The sequence below is a fragment of the Neovison vison genome, chromosome 7, assembly GCF_020171115.1.
Source record: "Neovison vison isolate M4711 chromosome 7, ASM_NN_V1, whole genome shotgun sequence".
In the NCBI taxonomy this organism is placed as follows: Eukaryota; Metazoa; Chordata; class Mammalia; order Carnivora; family Mustelidae; genus Neogale; species Neogale vison.
In genome coordinates this window covers 125,279,782-125,299,772 of record NC_058097.1, presented here as the reverse complement: position 1 = coordinate 125,299,772, position 19,991 = coordinate 125,279,782, and the positions used below count along the sequence as shown (strand labels likewise).

Genomic DNA, 19,991 nt, shown 5'->3' with positions numbered 1-19,991 from the left:
TTCTCTTCTCACCATTGCACAATTACCTTGTACTTGGAGATTGCACAAACCTTCATATGGTAGAGTAATGTGTTAGACTAAAAAGAATCTCTATTTAAAAAAAAAAAATCTTCTAGTGGAAGGAAAACGAACCAGTAGTCACAAAAGCAAAGCTGAGTTTGCCAACATTTGGGGATCACAGGACAATGAAAAATATTTTCAGTGTAATTTTTATCTTAATTAATAGTAATAGTAAACGAATTTGTAAATAATTTATGTTTTAGAGCAGATGAAGTTTATTTAGTTAATATGTTTGCTTTTGTACATTAAAATAGCTTTAAAATGAATATATAAAATATCTTCCTTCTTAAAGAAAACCTGATCTTATTCATGCAGTGTCTCACTGAAATATCCTACATCCCTGTGAAAATTTTTAGATCACTACTATCACTAGTATTGGATACGATTATCTAAATAACTTATACCAGTGACTTATTTTTCTAGCTTAGAATTTTTTGGTATTAAGTAGTTTGACATTAACTTTTGTTGTTGTTGTTGTTAATCATACGTTTGGATTCTGTGTACCACATTTAGTCTGGTTCATTGAAGAAATAGTTGACTGATTGACTTGATTGATGGAAATGATTAAAGCAAAACTAACACATAAGTTGTTATTGTATACAGACAACCAACTGATGAGACTAAGTTGTGTATTTTATTCCCTCAACAAATACTGAGAACTGCCAGAAGCCAACTTTTCCTTTAGGCATTAATAATTTCTGTCAATTGACTTAGGCTTTTGCAGGTTTCTTGGTAGGAACACTTTGCTGTTTTGAAGCAAGTACTCTTCATTTTGAGGCTGTGTGTAACTCTTCATTTTGTGACTTCCATTTTGAGAATTCTGATCAGCTGGATTTTATTTATACATATTTTTGAGTGACAAACTGTAAGGTAATCACACTTCACTATATATATATTGTGAACACTATATATATTGACCCACTATATATATTGACCCACAGACTAAGCTACTTTTCTTACATATCCATCTTAATATAAAATGACATTTACTATCACTTCACATTTACATAAGCTTATGAGATAAATTCTCTTTTTTAAAGCTTTCATTTATTCATTTGACAGAGAAAGAGAGAACACAAGTATGCAGAGGGGCAGGCAGAGAGAGGGGGAAGCAGGCTCCCAGCTGAGCAGAGAGCTCGATGTGGGGCTTGATCCCAGGACCCTGAGACCGTGACCTGAGCCCAAGACCGAGGCTTAACCCACTGAGCCACCCAGGCACCCCTGAGATAAGTTCTTGATGTGTGGCTTTTGATTTAAGTGATGATTTTATTCATTATTTAGTGAGTGCCTGCTGTATGCCAGGAGAGTTCTAGTATGCAAGAGGGAGAAGTGTGAGATAGGATTGCGTATAAATGCCTTCTAATGCCATGGTAGAGAGCTTAACTTTTATGGACATCTATCAAAGGATCAAAGCAGGAAGGGGACATGAATAGATATACACTTTGAGAAGATCATTTTGAAAACTACAGAGAATGTTTCAGAGGAGAATGAGACCAGTGGTTGTTAGTAGACCAAGTAGGAAGCTATAGCAGCAATCTTCACAAGAAATAAGAAAGGTCTGAAAAAAGGCAATGATAATGGAGATTAAAAAGAGTGTACATATTCAAAAAATAAGAAGGAGAGAGAATCCATAGAACTTGGTAGCTCACTGCCTATGAAAAATGAGAAGCAAGAGTCAAGAATGAATGCCAGTTGTGATGCTTACTGAGGTGATCAATGGCAAGGAGACCATTCATTCCAGTTAGACCAAGACAGTTCCAAGTTAAACTAGGGGTGGCAGAGTAATTATTAGTGAAACCCTTTCACTCTTAAAATTTTCCTGCTTTAGATAAATTACGTGAACACCCTTAAGAATGATCATGCTTTTCATGTAGTCTGGAAGGCAAGGAGAAAATTGGATTGGAGTAAAGCAACAGCATTTAAGATAAGGCTCTCCAAAGAGAAATACTCTGTTTGCAAACAGATTTGAGGGTATGGAGCTAGGAGAGAAACACTGAAGTTGAGATGTAGATTTGAGCACAGTCAGATGGAAATGAAAGTACAGAGATAGCATATAAAGAATGAAAAGGGAAAAACACTCAAGATAGAATCTCATGAAAAACTAAAGTTGAAAAGAAGAGGAATATACAAAGATTGGGAAGTGACTGCTGGAGACAGCAACCTACTAGGAAGAAAGCCAAGGAAATCAAGTTATAAGGACAAAGAAAAAAGAGAATTTCAGGAAAGACAAAGTAGGCAACAGTGTCAAGTACAAGTAAAATAAGAACCAATATCTACCATTAGGTTGAGCAATTTGAAAGTAGCTGATGACTTTGGCAAGGGCAAATTCAATGGCCAGATAGGGTATAATATCCAAATTACAGTAGATGGAAAGAGGCAAGCAATGATGTATAAAAGGAAAGCATGGACTTTGAAGTCAGACGTTCCATTTCACCTCCCCTAAGCTCTAAATGGTCTGTAACTTGGACAGGTTGCTTACCTTTAACCTTGCTCACTTTTCATTCATTCATCATACATTTCATTCATACATCATACATTTATAGAGCACATAATAAGTGGCAGGCACTATACTAAGAACAAGCTAGCCATGAATAACTTGTGTCCCTGACATGGAAGAACATGTCTTTTTACAATATAATATAAGGAGTGCTGTTAGATGTATGAGCAGCACATTTTACTGATTATAAGCCCCATTAATAATAATAATAACAATTAGCATTTATTAAGTTTCTCCTATATGCCAGGCACTGTCCCTATATGAATTATTTCACTTTATTCATTTAGCATATCGTATAAAAACAATGAGAAGAATACTGTTTTTAGTTTCAGTTTGTAAATAAGGAAACTAAGGCTTGGGGAGATTTAGGACTTGTTGACATCACCCTAATAAGTGGAATAGTGAGTACAGTCCAAACAGACTAATTTCAAAGTAAACATTTTAAATTACTATTCTGCCTTCCATCAATATCATCAGTTGTCAGATTGTTTTCATTTTATTCATTACTGTATTCCCTGGACCTACGTAGTTCCTGACATATATAGTTCCTGACATATATTTGTGGAAAGAAGGTAGAAAGAAAGAGAAGGAAAGGGTAGAGCAGGGAGGGAGAAAAGAAGTAAAAAGGAAGGAAGAAAGGGGGGAAAAGAAGAGAAAGAGGAAGAAAGGAATAAAGACTGAAGGGAAAGAAAAGAGTCCTATAAGAAGGGATGGAGTGACAAGTTCTGTGTAGGAGCCAGAGAGTTTTTATACATGAACTGGATTTAAGTCATTTGTTAAGGTAAAAAAGAGAAGTTAATCTTCTCTTTTGCAAATAAGCCCTTTTTCACTCTCATCTGCCTCAAATGTCAGGCCTCATGCTTTCTAATCCTCTAAAGTTTTTTAACTTTGACCACATGACTGGGAGCCTCAACATTACCGATCACCACTTTCTTGCATATTTTGCTCTAAATCACAACTAAGCTTACTGACAAGCCTGAACTTCCTCTGACCCTCATGTCTTGCCAATCATATAAGATGTCAAAAAAGTGCCGTGATCCTGAGCTCAGGACCTCTTAGCGTCACTGGCAACGAGGGCGCGGAGGTCCGGGTTTGAACTCGTAATAAACGACCCTTGTTGTTTGGCTTTGAAAAAAAAAAAAAAAAAAAAGATGTCAAATTCTAATAATTCTTTTCTCAGGACATCTTGTAGGACTTCTTATCCAAACATGTTAAGTTTTGGTAGAAAAGAATCACTTCTGGACAAAATGTCACCGGGAATACTAAGCAATATTAAAGAAACAGACCTCTTTCTGCATGATCTCTTCCTATTCTCTCATTTTAAACTTTCTTATAATTGCCACAATTATGAGGGAAGAACAAAACTCCCAGCTACTTTAAAATGCACCTGACCTTCATTTCAATCATTGCTGCTGGTCTTTCAAACCTCTGATATTTGTTGTTTCTTACCTACTCATGGGTAAATCATGCCAAAAGTCATGAAAACAAAACAGCACAAAACACACTAACCAGTATTACTCGAGCAAAATGTTGGAAGTACATTCTACCTGTGTTCACTTGTTCGAACTGTTTGGAAAAATCACCTACTTACTTTTTATAGATTTTATAGATGTAGGACAAAACCAAGCAGCAATCCTTTCTAACACATGACCTTTTAAATCTCCTGAATGCATTTGTTTTCCATGACTGTTACCTAGGTTGTTTTAGCATTTTTTTTTTCAGTTTTAGGTAGTAACTTATTTTCATGTAAAGCCTAGAATATACATTTTCACAGGCCATGTATATATATATTGCATTGCCTTTCTTTCATAACCCATATGTGGTCACCAAGAACCCAAGTTCCAAGCAAAAGATTTGTGAAATGTCAGCCCAATACGAGTCACACCTCCAAAACAATGGAAAATTGGTAAGTTTACTTTTGTCCCTACCTTAAAATCTTGTTTTATTTCAATATATGTTCCAAAATACTCAATTCTTAATTATTCTCTTGATTTTGTCTAACATCATACAACATGTAACCTGGTCTCTGAACCTGGTCTTCATTGAACAACACAAAATCCATGAATATTGAACAGAGAGAAGACCAGCACTGATTGAAGAAAACTTTTGCTGACTTTTATTGAAGATTAGACTTTGTCTTCCTAAACACCTGGTAAAGGTAATACCTTTGTTTCACTAAGTACTCCTTAATTTGGAATTACAAAGGCAATTAGCTCTCTAATGGGTTAGAGCAACTGAGGTGAGAGACTAGGAGAGAGACTGAAGAGCAGATGATGTCTGTTAAAGCCAAGAGAAAAAAAAACAAAAAACAACTGAATCATTCTTGGTAAAAAATCTTTCTTATAAATGTCTCTCCTCCTTTTTTTTTTTTTCATTTTTCAAAACTAGAGTGTGTCTAACTTTATTGCTTAGTATGTATGAGGAAAATCTAGTCTGACACCTTATATGTAAAGATTGGCAGTCATGAGCATATGGATCTCTACCTTATGTTATTGATTAAGTATGTAAGTAGACATTACCTTCCAAAACTTCTGGATCATTGCTGGGTACCTGAACACTCAGGGGGAAAGGGAGAAAGATAGCTTCCAGCTTTATAAAAACAGTTTATTAAAATAGAAAATAACCACTGTAAGATTCAAAGTGGGCAGGCATTGAAAAGCTGAGATATAAAAGTGACAGCTGCAAGGTTATTCAGTGAGAAAATAAAATTGCATAAGCTTAAGGTGTATAAAAAGTACCAAAGAAAGGTCTGCTGTGCTTGCATTTCATTTAGGAAAGCAATATCTTTGAGCAACCAGAGCACTTAGCACTAGACCTAGTTTATAGCTGGTGCTCAATAAATGTTAGTTGAATCTCAATAGCCTGATTTAAAAATGACACAAGTAGTTTAAAATTGCTGTGATGGTAACGAGTTTATACACCCAGTACAGTGTAGCATTATAAAAATAACCCAGGTCCAGATTTCAATCTCACTCTGACACTAACTGAATAACCATAGGCAAGTCATTTTACCTCTTCTGGATTTTTCATTTCAATAGTAGGCATATAATATCTAATTTGCAGACTTAGTAGGAGAATGAAATGAGATTTTAAATGGTAGAATGCTTCTCAGTAAATGCAGATATTATTGTTCATATTTTTAATTAGAAAAAGAGTTTTTATTTCCCTAATCTTTAAGGTTAAGGGACGAATCATTGTTCTTTATGGTATGTATGGGCAGGGAAATGGTATACATTTCTCCAAAACTCAATCCTATTTTATTATCCATTGACTAAAATATCCAATAGTATTCTGATTATTTTTGTTCATCTTGTTCGCTTACAATTTGATAATACATTCTAAAGGTGATTGGGAGCATTTTGACTGCCTCTCCTTCCTCAGGGTCAAATTGGCATGTTGATAGATTTGGTATAATTGTGTTCTCTGCTGGTTTGTTGTCATTAGGATAAACTGAAACACCATCAGGGCCATCTCAGTGCATTCAGTAAACTGAAGCAATGAAATCTTGCATCACTTTCCTGAAGTGGGTTGTTTATATTAACACATATTTACATGCACTGAAGATTCCATTGTGATGGCTTCCATCCTGGAGCAAAAGGCAATAGCTATCTTAGTGTACAAAGGAATTTCCCAAATGTGAAATAAATGCTGCAGGGCTTCAAATACAGTTATAGAAAGGAATCTAAAGAAAAAGACTGAGTTAAAAAAAAAAGGTTATAAAGTCAAATGCACAAATTATATTTCATTCTAGAAAAGATGTGTAGATGAGCCCATTATAGGTTTTTTTTTTTTTTTTTTTGGTATCAATAACTAGCTTCGGTATCTGCATAACTATTAGTCACCGACTTGGTACCACACAAAATGAGCACCAAGTACATATTATAAAATCGATTTAAATCACAGTACTCAATATTTTTAAAATATATTTATTCTATGAATGTTTACATAGAATTTTGCATACCTTCAGTTTAGTTGATAATGAAACAATGCAAGAATTAAAATAAAGGATACAAAGCTTTTATAAACCACCAAGGAGACTAAAGCATTTGGAAATATTTGTAAAATAAATACTTAAGATTCTTAAAAAGTGAAACAAAATGGTATGAATGATTTTTAGGTTCCCCTAAAATTATGTCTTGGATTTTAAAATATTCCAGTCAGAAGTACAAAATTTTAAGCAATGGAAATTTTTTTTTAAACCACATAAGTTAATCATCTATACCAATGCATTAGCTTTCTCATTTGTCAGCATTCTGATTAGGCTAATTTAAGTATTCATTCATCACAGAAAACTGTGGCATAAAACAAGTTTCTTTGAATTATATGTTTTGTTCAGTAAGTTATTGGTTCATATAATTATTTCTTTTGTGGCAACTCAAGAAATAGAGCAGTTATTAGTAAACTTCATTTGAAATACCTTACCACTGTTTCAAAGACATTTTATCACTTGATCTGTATGTATCAGTAAATCAAAGTTCACATATTTGTCTCACAATCTCAGCTCACAGAATGTTAAGTCAAGCTAATAAGCAGCATCGATCATATCCCACTGGATGAGGTAGTATGTATTACAGGCACTCTCCCTGTAATCCATCCATTATATGAAACATCTGCTACAAATTATCCAGCCTCCAGTACTGCTCTATTTAAGTGCTCTGCAAGAGCCCACTGTCTCCATTTCTCCAAATGAGTTAGATGGTGGTATCAGGATTGTACCAAGTTCATTGTCACCATTTGACAGCAGTCATCTTTCAGTCTGTGCCAAACTCTTAATGGTACATTGCGTAATGGTATATGTCTTCTAACAGCTGTGTAGCCAAAAATCGTCCGAGTATAAAGCAGCAGTCATCAAGATACCCCTAAGACTATTCTTTCTCCATTATGTGTCATTGGGAATAATAATTCCAAATTCACTTCATGGTATATTTGGGAACATAAGCCACAAAGATATCTATAAATTATTCATAAGTGAATAGTGACAGTGAACAGATTTAAAAGTCCATGCTTTATTTTTTATCTTAATTTGCATTGCAGAATTTTAATAAGTCATACACAATAAACCCAATATTGGATTTATATAAAGCTTTGCAGAACATGGCACTTTGCATATTTTAGCACCCCTTGTAGAATTCCTGTAGGATTTCTTTAATTCATTTTTTCTTAGAATTTATTTAATTTAGTTTAATAAATTAATTTCAGGATAGCATCTGGGTTGCTTGAAGTTTTTAATAAAAAAGATGATTGTTTTTATTTGTTCTTGCAACTTGTACAATAGACTCTCAAATATCTATTTTCCATTTCAGAAAGATCACCTTCGTTGGATGGACAGTATTATTTTTCTATTGGAATATATACAGTGTACACAACTTCAACGCATGTAAAACTACATTAAATGTTTATGCATGCTTTACTACCTGCAATTGTCGGCTAATGTACCTTTCACCTGATTGATGTGATAATTGACTGAGAAGTGTTTGTGTTTTTCTAAAAAGAAGCACAGAGTTCTTTAAACATCTTAAACAGGTGATATGGAGAGTCTCACACTGGCAATTAAATGCTTCAACCAAAAGTGGCACAGGTCATTTTAGCTCACAACTCAGTGGTCTAAACCAATCACTTAGCCTCATTTAACACAAAGGAGGCAGACTTCCAATGACAAACACACATTCACAAATTATACCTACCAGGATAAATTTCATGAAATTCCAATTTTATAAGACTGGTGTAGGGGAAGGATAGTGTCATTTTGTTTTGTTTGCTTTGTTTTCCTTACAACATAAGTAGAAAAATCACCACACTCTCAATAAGATTTCAAGAAACTGGTACGCAAAACATTCTCAGAGACTACCACTGTTATTGAAACTACACTGACAACTTCAACTAAGCAACACCAGTACAATAAGACAACATTGGAAAAGTGATTTACTGAATCATTGCAATTTACATTTGTTACCAATATGTTATTACAAAGGTGTTGCAGTTTTAGCATTAATGCTGATCACTAACATTTTCAAGTATTTAAATAGATTTTCTCCACTATATTCCTATAGCCTCTGAGAGATTCCTTTCCACTTTTGCTCTCTGGTTTTCAGTGGCTTCTTTCCTTGGACTTTTCTCTTGTGGTATCCAGAGTGACTTCTTATCACACTTAGATAAAATCTAAATTCATCACCATTGCCCTCAAATCCGTCTGTTATCTGGCACCTACAGACCTTTCCCACATTATCACCCTCCTCTATCTTCTTTCTTGACTTTGCTTCCACCACACCTGAATCCGTTCTGTTCCACAATTCTGCTTAACTCATCAACACTTAGGAATGTTGCCACTGATGGTCTCTGCCTCAAAAACGTACCCATAATTTGTATGTGGCTGGCTGGCTTCTTATTTATTTTTCAGCTTCTTATCTAATGTTTCCTATCTCACCTCCATCTTATCTTCACCCTATTTTATTTCCTTCATAGCATTTATTACTATCTGAAACTATCTCATTCATTTGTTCATTGGCCTTCTTTTCCTCCCTAGAAAGTAATCCTGATCCCCAGGGTATGACACACAGTGGGATATTTCCTCAATATTGTTAAGCAAATTATTAAATGTAAGAATAAATGACTAATTCTTTTTCCCAAAGTGAATAATTACATTTTAAAAATCAGATATATAAAGAAGGAGAGACAGTGTATGAAGTAGTAATTGAATAAACAATAATCATAGGCATTTAATATTAAATATGTTGCCATGTCATATGACATGACACTGTGAAATATGAGAAAAAACTATATGGGAATAACATGGTGGGCTCAGGTTTCCAGAAGTTTCCTATAATGGTAATCACAAAACAGTTCTTTGAAGCTTGGCACTCCCATCTCTATAATAAATACCTTAGCATTTTTTTCATGATTTCACCTATTTTTTGCAACATACACACATTTTCACAAGAAATGTTGATTGAAATATTAAAAATTAAATGCACATAGCAAAGGAGGACTTACATGCTGGCTTCTGGCTACACAGAGTGTATGGGAAAGAAACTAAATAAAAGTGCTAAAGAAAAGGCTTCTGTGTCCATTAAAGATTTTATGTCCATGAGACAAATTTTTGAACTATCCGTTGAAACATCAGCCAGCAGACAGCCCAGCACCTAATTATCTTGCCTTATTCACAACTGTAGGGGCCCAACCCATGTCCTGAAAGCTTCGCTATGTATAGTTTGATCTGTTTGTTGGGATATGAACTCTCTGGCAGCAGCTTTAATTTACTGCAATAGGTGCATCACCATATTTATTGACTCTTCCTCTGAATTTCACATGGACTCCAATTAACTTGTATGGTCACCAATTACACTTAATTCAATTCTTACCTAAAATCTACCTACTCAATAAATGGGCATAACTTCCTTGATACTACTCATCATACCAACTTTTAAACTCAGTCACCTCTGTTTTTGGTTATGAACAAATATGGGACATAAAGAATTTAATTGAACAATGTTGACTGAGTTCCATGTCTTTCATTTCACATAAGTTTTCAATATTGTTAGCTATACTGATGTTTGACTGTAATTGATTCCCTATCACACAACTATTCCTGATCTTTTTGACTGTTTTCAGGCTCAAAACTAGCATCTTCCTACCTCTGTAGTTCAGTGTTGTTGTCATAATTTATTTCAATTGAAATTAATTGCTTTGACTTGATAGAAAAACTTTTGAGATCTTCCTCCAGATTTTCTCTTTATTCTAACATTATTCTTGCAATTTATCCAAGCATGAAATTCTGGAATAATGTTTCACTCCCACCCTTGACCCTTCCTCTATAATATCTAATGTGTTGGTCCATCTCCCATTTAAAAACATTTACTAGCCCTCCTTATTTACAGAACAAAGTTCAAACTCATTGTCCTGGTATTCAAGGTCTTCCACCAACCTCCTTTTTCCCATTTTTATAGACTTTTGATACTCTGATCAAACTTAAACTGCTTTCGCTCTCTTCAAAAATACCTTGAATTTTCCAGTCTTTTAGCATATTTGTTTACTTATCTTTTACCACCAAATAATAATAAAGTCATCTGTTCCATCTTAAGTACCAGCCCAGAGAGAGGAACCGCCTTCTTGGAATCTTCACTAAAAAAAAAAAAAAAAAAGGAAGAAAGAAAAAAAAAAAATCCTTCCAGCCTCATTATCTAAAGAATTTTCTGTGACCTAGAGATATGAAGTATATTCCTAAGTCATTTTGGTTGGAAAATGACAAGGGCTGTATGAGAACTGGGTCTTATGGTACCCAGTCAGCCTTCATGTTTCAAAGCTGTCAAGTTTAGCTTTTTGGTTTTGTCTTCACATGGTAACATCTCTAAATCTTTCAGCCTTCTCCTTTTTTTTTTTCTTTTTTTTTTTTTTAAGTCAATGTAGCAGTGAAAAACACACAGAGTATTTAATTATGGGTTTATAAAATGAGGTTTTTCAATTTTGCTCTAAAATTCTTTGATTTTTCTTTCTTTTTTTTTTTTAAAGATCTTATTTATTTATTTGAGAGAAAGAGAGCATGTGAACAAGTACTGGGGAACCCGAGGGAGAGTAAGAAGCAGACTCTCCACTGAGCGGGAAGCCCAATGTCAGGCTCAATCCCAGGACTTTGAGATCAAGACTTGACCCAAAGGCAACTATTTAACTAATTGAGCCACCCAGGTGCCCCTGATTTTCCATACTTTGTTGAACTTTATTGTCATAGGAATACATTGACTAAAACAGTACAACTTTAATATGTTCCAAGTCTCTAACCAAAAGTATTCATTCCATTACCCTACAGGCAAATTTTTAAATCACTTTAATAATAACATTGCATAACGTGTTTACCTATCTGGCTATTTGCTTCTATTTGGCCTGCTGTTCTGTCAGTTTTCCCAGTTCACTTGTTTTTTTCCAACTCCAAGAGGTATATCTGATAATTAGATATGTTGAAGATCCTCTTTTCAGGTTACTTTTGCTAATGTAACCAATCTTTGTGTAGGTAAGGAATTGTTCCAGTGTTAATCCTTCCTAAGCCAAGGGAGTTTCAGTTATCCTTTGTCTCTTAGAATGCTTACAGTTGCAAGTAATATAAAAACCAACTCAAATTGGCTGAAACAGTAAGGAAGTTTATTGGTTCTCACGAGAGGACTGAAGCAGATTTTTAAATTGATTAATCCAGCGCTCAAGTGTTTGTTTGTTTTGTTTGTTTGTTTGTTTGTTTTTTCCAAAGACCCAGGTTGATTCCATCTCTCCACTCTTGTCTACAATGTTGGCCTTACCCTAAAGCTCATGGTAGTCATAGGCTGACTGCCAAGAATGGTATAGGCTAAGTGCTTTTCTGTTGCCATACAACAGGCAAAAGAACTAGCATATCTCTACAAGTGTCCATACCTTCATTTAATTTTGCCTGTCTAGATCATGAACCAGCATCCAACATAAGAAGATTATCATGATCTGACTGGCTTAGACTTAACTTCCTGAACCAGTCATGACAGGAGCAGGTGAAATTGCCCAAATAAGCATAAACTAATCAGGGTCACCCATAGAATGGGGGCTAATTCCCTACACCACATTGTGACAGGTGGAGTGAATATTAGGGAATGAGCCACAAAGTCCACTTCATTTCTTTCATTCTTTCATATGTTTCTACCTCCAAATTCATTTTCAATCAATAAAAAAGTGCTTCCTGCTCATAATTATTTTTAATGCTCTGAAATTTACATTTTCTATGTCTGTACTAAATTATGTGAAGTAATGTTGAGTACTAATAAATAGGACAGAGTTAAATCTCTGATAAGTATGAAATTAAGAATCAGAATTGAACCCCAGGTCTATCACTGGGGTGTTGTGTAACCTTGAATGAGTCACCTGAACTCTCTGAGACTCAGTCTTCTCATTTGTGGAAAGGGAGTGTTAATATCTGATTTGCCTTTTTTTAAAAAATACCTGATTTGCCTTAAAGATTAGAGAGAAGGTACATAACATTAAGCATAAAGCCTTCAACTTGATAAATAGGCATTTTAGCATTTTTCCCATTTTACATTATAAGTTCTCCAGAAGATATTGCTTGTTGAATTTGCTAAAAAGAGTACATTTTTTTCAAATTATTTTCATATCTATCCTTTATATTTTGGTATAACCAAAGGTGGTGCATAAGTTTTGATTTTTATTGGTAAAAAATGAAGCATAGTGAGATCATATGACATTGTCAAAGTTACCAAGCTATTGAGAGGTCCAACTACTGCTAGTATATAACTATTTACAAAATAATTTTTTATTACATTGCCCTATGTAATCCTGAAAATAATGATAACATTGTTATTATCATCCCTTTTATAAAATGTAAGGAAATTTAGGTTTAGTGAGGTTCAGAAATTTGCCCAAGTTTCAGAAACTTATACAGAGTTTTTACATAAGCACTCAGGACTGGAATTAGATTTTTCAGACTCTTTATCCAAATATCTTTTCTTTCGATTATTTTTTCTTGAAATACAGGGCACATAAAAATTTCCTAGGCATTTTATACAAAATGAAATTGAAATTTAGTAACTATTGAATAAAAAAGTAAAACTTGAGCAGATATTTAAAATTTGAAGACTAAATAGGTGTTAAGTGGTTAAAATTAGGAGAGACGAAAATTTCACACTGAGGGACCCATTACATAGATGACAGATAATAATGATAACAATAATAGTAATTATGAGAATGATAGAATAAATGGTGAGCTTTACCAATTAATTGAGAACAAAATTGTTTTAAAAAAATAATTAGAACTGTTTATCATTCATTTCCATCCTTATCCATCCCACTAAAAATAGAATTGGTTATTCTCATAGGATTAAGATCAGTAAGAAAGGGTCACTTAAATTGGGTTAGTAAATATTAAAGAAATCTAAGAACACTCTCAAGTTGTCATGAAAAACATGATAATAAAGAAGTATCTGAGGAAAAAATAAAGAAAATTAGATGCAATACTATATGAGGTCAGATGTTGCCATCCCATTACATCAAGAGCATGTCAGGACACTTCTTGTATAAGAAAATAATATCAATAAAATCATGCTCTCTAAATCAGTCATGCCATAAGTCTTCATAATTCTATTCTAAAAATGAAAATCTTAAAAACCAATTATTAATAAATATGACTATGTAATGTGCTACAAAAAATCTATTCACATTATTGACTATTACTTTTTCAAATTTATATTTTTGTTATTTTTTATCTGAGTTCAGTTGAAACACAATATTATATTAGTTACAGGTGTACAACAGATTGATTCAACAAGTTTATATGTTATGCTGTGGTCACCAGAAGTATAGCTACATCTGTCATCACACGATGCTATTACAACATCATTGATTACATTCCGTGTACTATAACTCTTTTTCCTATTTCTTTTTCATTCCATAACTGAAAGTCTCTATCTCCCACTCCCCTTTACCCATTTTTCCCATGGCCCCACCTTCTCCTTCAACCATCAGTTCTCGGTATTTATAGGTCTGATTCTGCTTCTTGTTTCTTTATTCATTTGTTTTTGTTTTTATATTCCTCCTATAAGTGAAATCATATGGTACTTGACTTCCTTGTCTGACTTATTTCACTCACAATAATACTTTTTAGGCCCAACCATGCTGTAGCAAATGGCAAAATCTCATCTTTTCTTATGGTTGAGTAATATTCCTGTGTGTGTGTGTGAGTGTGTATGTGTGTGTGTGTGTGTGTTTGTATCACGTATTTTTTATCTATTCATCTATTGGCAAACACTTGGGTTGCTACCATATCTTGGCTGTTATAAACGATGCTGCAAAAAACACAATGGTGCATATACCTTTTTGAATTAGTGTTATCTTTTTCTTTGAGTAAATACCCAGTACTGGAATTATTGGATCATATAGTATTTCTATTTTTAATTTTTTGAAGAATCTCCCTACTTTTTTCCAAAGTGGCTGCACCAATTTGCATTCCCATTAACTGCAAGAGGGTTTCTGTCTCTCCACATCCTCACCAACACTTTTTTCCTTATCTTTTTTATTTTAGCCATTCTGACAGATGTAAGGTGATTTCTATTTTTATTTACATTTCCCTAATGTTAGTGATGTCAAACATCTTTTCATGAGTCTGTTGGCCATTTGTATGTCTTATTTGGAAAAATGTCTATTGGGGCCTCTGCCCATTTTTAATCAGATTATTATTTATTAAGTGTTGAATTGTGTAAGTTTTTTATTTTGGTGTCTGTTTTTGTCTTCTTTGCCTTGGGAGATATATTTGGAAATGTTGTTAAGGTTGATGTCAAAGAAATTCCTTCCTATGTTACTTACTTTCTAGGAGCTTTATGGTTTCAGGTCTCACATTGAGGTCTTTAATTCATTTTGTGGTTATTTTTGCATACAGTGTAAGAAAGTTGCTCAGTTTCATTCTTTATTTTAATAAAACACTTCAAGAATTTGCATAAATGACTTGTACAGGGGCCATACTAATCTTCTCTCGAACATTCCAACTTTAGTATATATGTTGCCAAAGGGAATAGCAGTTTAATCAGTTTGCATGTAGTTGTCCAGTTTTCCCAGTACCATGTGTTAAAAAGACTATCTTTTCTCCATTGTATATTCTTGTTATACATTAATAGGCTACACTGACATGGTTTTGTTTCCGGACTCCCTACTCTCTTCCATTGATCTGTGTATTTGTTTTTGTGCCAATACCATAATGTTTTGATTACTATAGCATTGTAGCATATCAAAGTCTGAGAATGTGATACTTCCAGGTTTGTTCTTCTTTCTCAAGATTGCTTTTGTTATTTTGGGTCTTTGGGGGTTTTATACAAATTTTAGTATTATTTGTTTTAGTTCTGTGAAAAATGCTATTGGTATTTTGATAGATGTTACATCAAATATGTAGATTGCTTTGAGTCATTTGTACATTTTAACAATTCTTTCAATCCCTGAGCATGGTATATCTTTCCATTTGTCTTTGTTGTCTTCAGTTTCTTTCATCAGTGTATTATAGTTTTCAGAGTATAGATCATTCATTCATCTTCTTTACTAACTTTATTCTTAGGTATTTTATTCTTTTGTTTACAATGTAAATGAGATTGCTTTCTTATTTTGTCTTTCTGCTACTTCATGATTAGTATATAGAAAGTCAACAGATTTCTGGGTATAATTATGTATCTTCCTACTTTGCTGAATTCATTTATTACTTCTAATAGTTTTTTGGTGAAGTCTTCAGAGTTTTATGAATAGTATTATGTCATCTACAAATAGTGACAGTTTAACTTCTTCGTAACATGAATGTATTTTATTTCTTTTTGTTGTCTGATTGCTATGGCTAGGACTTCCAATATAATGTTGAATAAAAGTGTTAAGATTGGACTTCCTTATCTTTTTCCTAATCTTAAAGCTAAATCTTTCAGTTTTTCACCATTGAGTATGGTGTTAGCTGTGGATTTTTTTTATTTATGGGCTTTGTTATGTTGAGGTATATTCTAAACTCATTTTATTAAGAGGATTAAACTAATGGAAAATTGTTTTGTGAAAAGTATTTGTTGTTACTTTTTAATGAAAAGTTTTGTTGTTACTTATATATGGGCTTTTAAATTGGGTCTATCCAAAATGGTCCTTTGTACTGAATGGTTCATTACATGTATTTAAACTATATGATAAAAATTTAAAAAATCCCAGGGGCACCTGGGTGGCTCAGTCAGTTAATTGTCTGACTCTTGATTTTGGTTCAGGTCATGATCTCAGGGTCCTGAGATCAAGCCTGTGTCAGCTTCTGTGCTCAGTGGGGAGTCTGCTTGAAAGCCTTTCCCTATACCCCTCCCCACCAAAATAAATAAATAAATCTTTCTAAAATTTTTTAATTTATTCTTTGTGGCCTGATTTATTGAGTTTATTTCTCTGTATTAATATATTCTTTTAGACAGTAGCTAAATCTCATCCTTACTTGGTTACAAAGGCATGTACAGGACCTTGTTTCCATGAATAATTGTATTTTTCTGCAGTATAGTCCTACATGTGTTGAGAAGTAAGAGGCATTTGTCCCAATCAATATTTATGGGATTAAAAATGAACCAGTTTAAGACACCATTGTATATTTGGTATCAATTTTTTTATTTTAGTTTTAAACAATGTAAGGCAAAGACCTATTTAATGTTTTAAATCCCAATGAGTTAAATTTTTCGCTTAGAATTTCTGTATGAAAAAAAATTACATGAAAGTCCCAAAAATCAAATAAAGTGAAAGCAATATGAATCTATATAAAATGTTAAAAAAAAAAAAAAACAGCAACAAACGAACAAAAAATAACAAAAACATGTAACAAGAGGGATTTTTGTTGAATCAGTAGATGTCAGATTCAGGCAGGGAAAATGATGCTATTTAGGTGGGAAAGGGCCAGAAAAGTTGGCATGAGGAGTCAGCTACAGTAATTAGGAGGATTTTTAAAGAATTTTTCTTCAAGAAATGTTGGACAATCACATGAGAAGAACTGGTTGGCTCCACAAGTTCTTGTCTACAAGGAAAATGGGTAATGATTTCGCAAGAAGTCAGTACACAATTTCCAATTTATTACCATATTAGTTTGTTATAATTTGCTTTGAACAGGAAATATCACTTGGTTGGCTGTTAAATGAAAGCCAAACCCTGTTTCAACACTTTTCACCCCAAAGCAAAGGACTCTTTTGGTCTTTTTTTTTTTTTTTTTTGAGTTTTCCTGTTTCAATTACTCCTTCCTCATCTGAAAAATAGCATGGTTGAACTAGATGACTGCTGTTAATTTAAAAATCCCAAGGTTCTGTAACATCGCTTAACTATCAAATGAAGTCTTATATCCTTGCTTCATGTCCCCAGCCTAAAAATAACAGCTTTAGAGGTTATAAGGAGACATATATTTTATTTGCTTTTCAGCTTTAAAAGTCAGTGTCTTCTCAAGAGAAGAAAATTTTCTAACTGAACATTAGGTCAACAAAATGAGTTGATCTGATAACAATCTAATAGCAATCCTAAGGGCCCTTAATTGAGAGTAAATTAAATTCATGAGAGCATGGCTTCTGCCAGGGGCCTTTGTGCTTTGTCATTTGCTCAGCAGTCCTCCCAAGAAGAAATGAAGAGACTATATCTATTCTTCTAAATTATCTATTTTCAAATAAAGTATTTATTTTAGCGACTCTATCTAATAGCACTGTTGTGGGGTGAGGCGGAGACCTTTCCAGATTCCTTCCTATCTGATAATGAATCATTACAGCTAAGTATAAAGTTATTAATATAGTTTTTGCTAAATGAGAGGCAACTGTATAATATTCAGATATTAGGTACTATCACACATTTGTCATCCGTGAGATATTTATCTCTTATTAATCTATTTTCAAAGATGTGTAATGTAATTAGCTATAACCTTTAAAGAGAGAATTTACTCCCTTATTTAAAAAAAAAGCAAAAAATGGCAAAAATATGACCATCATTAACAGGCTTTAAGAACAAAAAAATTGTTTGTATTAATATAATATTAATGTAATTCACTCCTAATTATAGACAGGAACATAATTATAGCCACCATTCAGTATACAATGTCTAAAAATGTATAAATAAATGAGCATTGATAAGCCAATACCAGTATAATAGCCATAAATCTCATTTCACTTTTATTATGGTTGAAAATTATATTTAATGTTTTAGGTAAATCACATCATTAATTTTTCAGAATATTTTTACAAGAATATATTCATAAAAACTTTGGATTTATAAGGATGTAGAAAAATTATCTGTCCACAGGGTTTAATAATTTATAAAATCATATGAAATCATTTGTTTGCTTCATTCATGGAGCTAGTCTGTCAATTTTTTTTGCCATCTTACTCAACTTGACTGAAGAATCTTTTAAACATATATTTTTTCAGATGTATTTTAATTTAAAAAAAGAAGTTACTGTATTGGAACTTTGTCTTATATGATAATTACTTTATTTTAAAACATCCTTTTACTTGTTAATTGTTACACAATACCCCAAATTCAAAACAACTCCTCTGTCCTTTCTTACCCTCTTTTTTCCTTCTTATCCCTTCTTTCTTTCATCTCTCCTTCTACAAATACTTATTTAGTGCCTAATATATGCCAATTGCTATGTTGAATATCCAGACAAGTGGAAATTATAGAAAAATAATTATAGTCAATTTAACAAGAGCTATAATAAGATGGAAAATATATTCCAAGCACTTGAACATAACATTGTCATTACATGGCATTTGTTTTTTGTGAACAATCTGTTTCTGCCACAAGATTTTAATATAACTAGAACTGGAACCCCATCTTGTTCTCCTATAAATCATTTCCCCCACTTACTCACAGCACTCAGCACTTTACTTTATGCGTAATGGGCCTCCAGTAAATGTTTGTTAAATAGAATATACTTACAACAGTAGATACATAAAATATGGAGGCTTTCTTTAAAATAATAACTTTAAAAATATTTTTAGATGTTTATGGTCCAGAATTGGAAGCCAAACAAGTAAAGAATAAACCTTAAGTCATCTACATTACTTCCAAGCAATAACAATCCCATGTATACGTCGATGCATTTCTTTCTGGTCTTTTCCTTTATGTATTTGGGAAGTAACTATACATACATGTTTACATACAATTTTCATTCTGATTTTTATATTAGAATATTTATATATATTATATATATTTATATATATATAACTTTTTATATTGTGAACATTTTCCACATGGTAAATAATCCTAAATATTAGTCAGTTTAATGGCTGCCTCATATTTTATCATAAAATTTTATGATTTAAACATTACATGATTATTGGAAAATTACTTATTTATAGTACTTTGTAATTATAAATAATTGTACACCACAGACAGTGTCCAGGATACACAAATTTTGTTCACTCTCACTGATTATTTTTCTAAGGACTCTACCTGAAACAACAACCACATATAGAGAAGAATACTTGGATATTCATTAATTATGTTGTAAATTATTTTTTGTTCTAGCTGAATTTTTTTTCCAATTTATTTATTTTCAGAAAAACATTATTCATTATTTTTTCACCACACCCAGTGCTCCATGCAAGCCGTGCCCTCTATAATACCCACCACCTGGTACCCCAACCTCCCACCCCCTCGCCACCTCAAACCCCTCAGATTGTAGCTGAAGTTTTAAAAAAAATTTAGAGTATTACCCATTGTTAAAAGAAATATGTCTTTCTTTAAGAAAACTAATTTTACATTTTCTAGAATACTAATACTCAGAAAGGCAAATTATTTTAAGTTAACAAATAGTTATTTTCCACTGCATTTCCTATCATGTCTCACACATAAGTGGTTGTAAATGCTTTTTGAATAAGTAAATAAATAGAAGAGATGGAATGGAACAGAATAAATGGAACAATATAGAAGAGCTTAATAAGCAAAGTAAGTTAAT

The 19,991-nt window shown here is 33.0% G+C and overlaps 1 protein-coding gene and 1 non-coding gene across 3 annotated transcripts in view; one reads left to right on the top strand and one right to left on the bottom strand.

Annotated features, from left to right (window-relative positions):
* CNTN5 (contactin 5) overlaps positions 1 to 19,991 on the top strand; it is a 1,378,465-nt gene that overhangs the window by 1,268,178 nt on the left and 90,296 nt on the right. The gene's annotated exons all lie outside the window — the stretch shown is intronic.
* On the bottom strand, positions 14,981 to 15,087 carry LOC122914845. Its single transcript, XR_006385912.1, has one exon. It is a non-coding gene; the product is annotated as a U6 spliceosomal RNA (small nuclear RNA).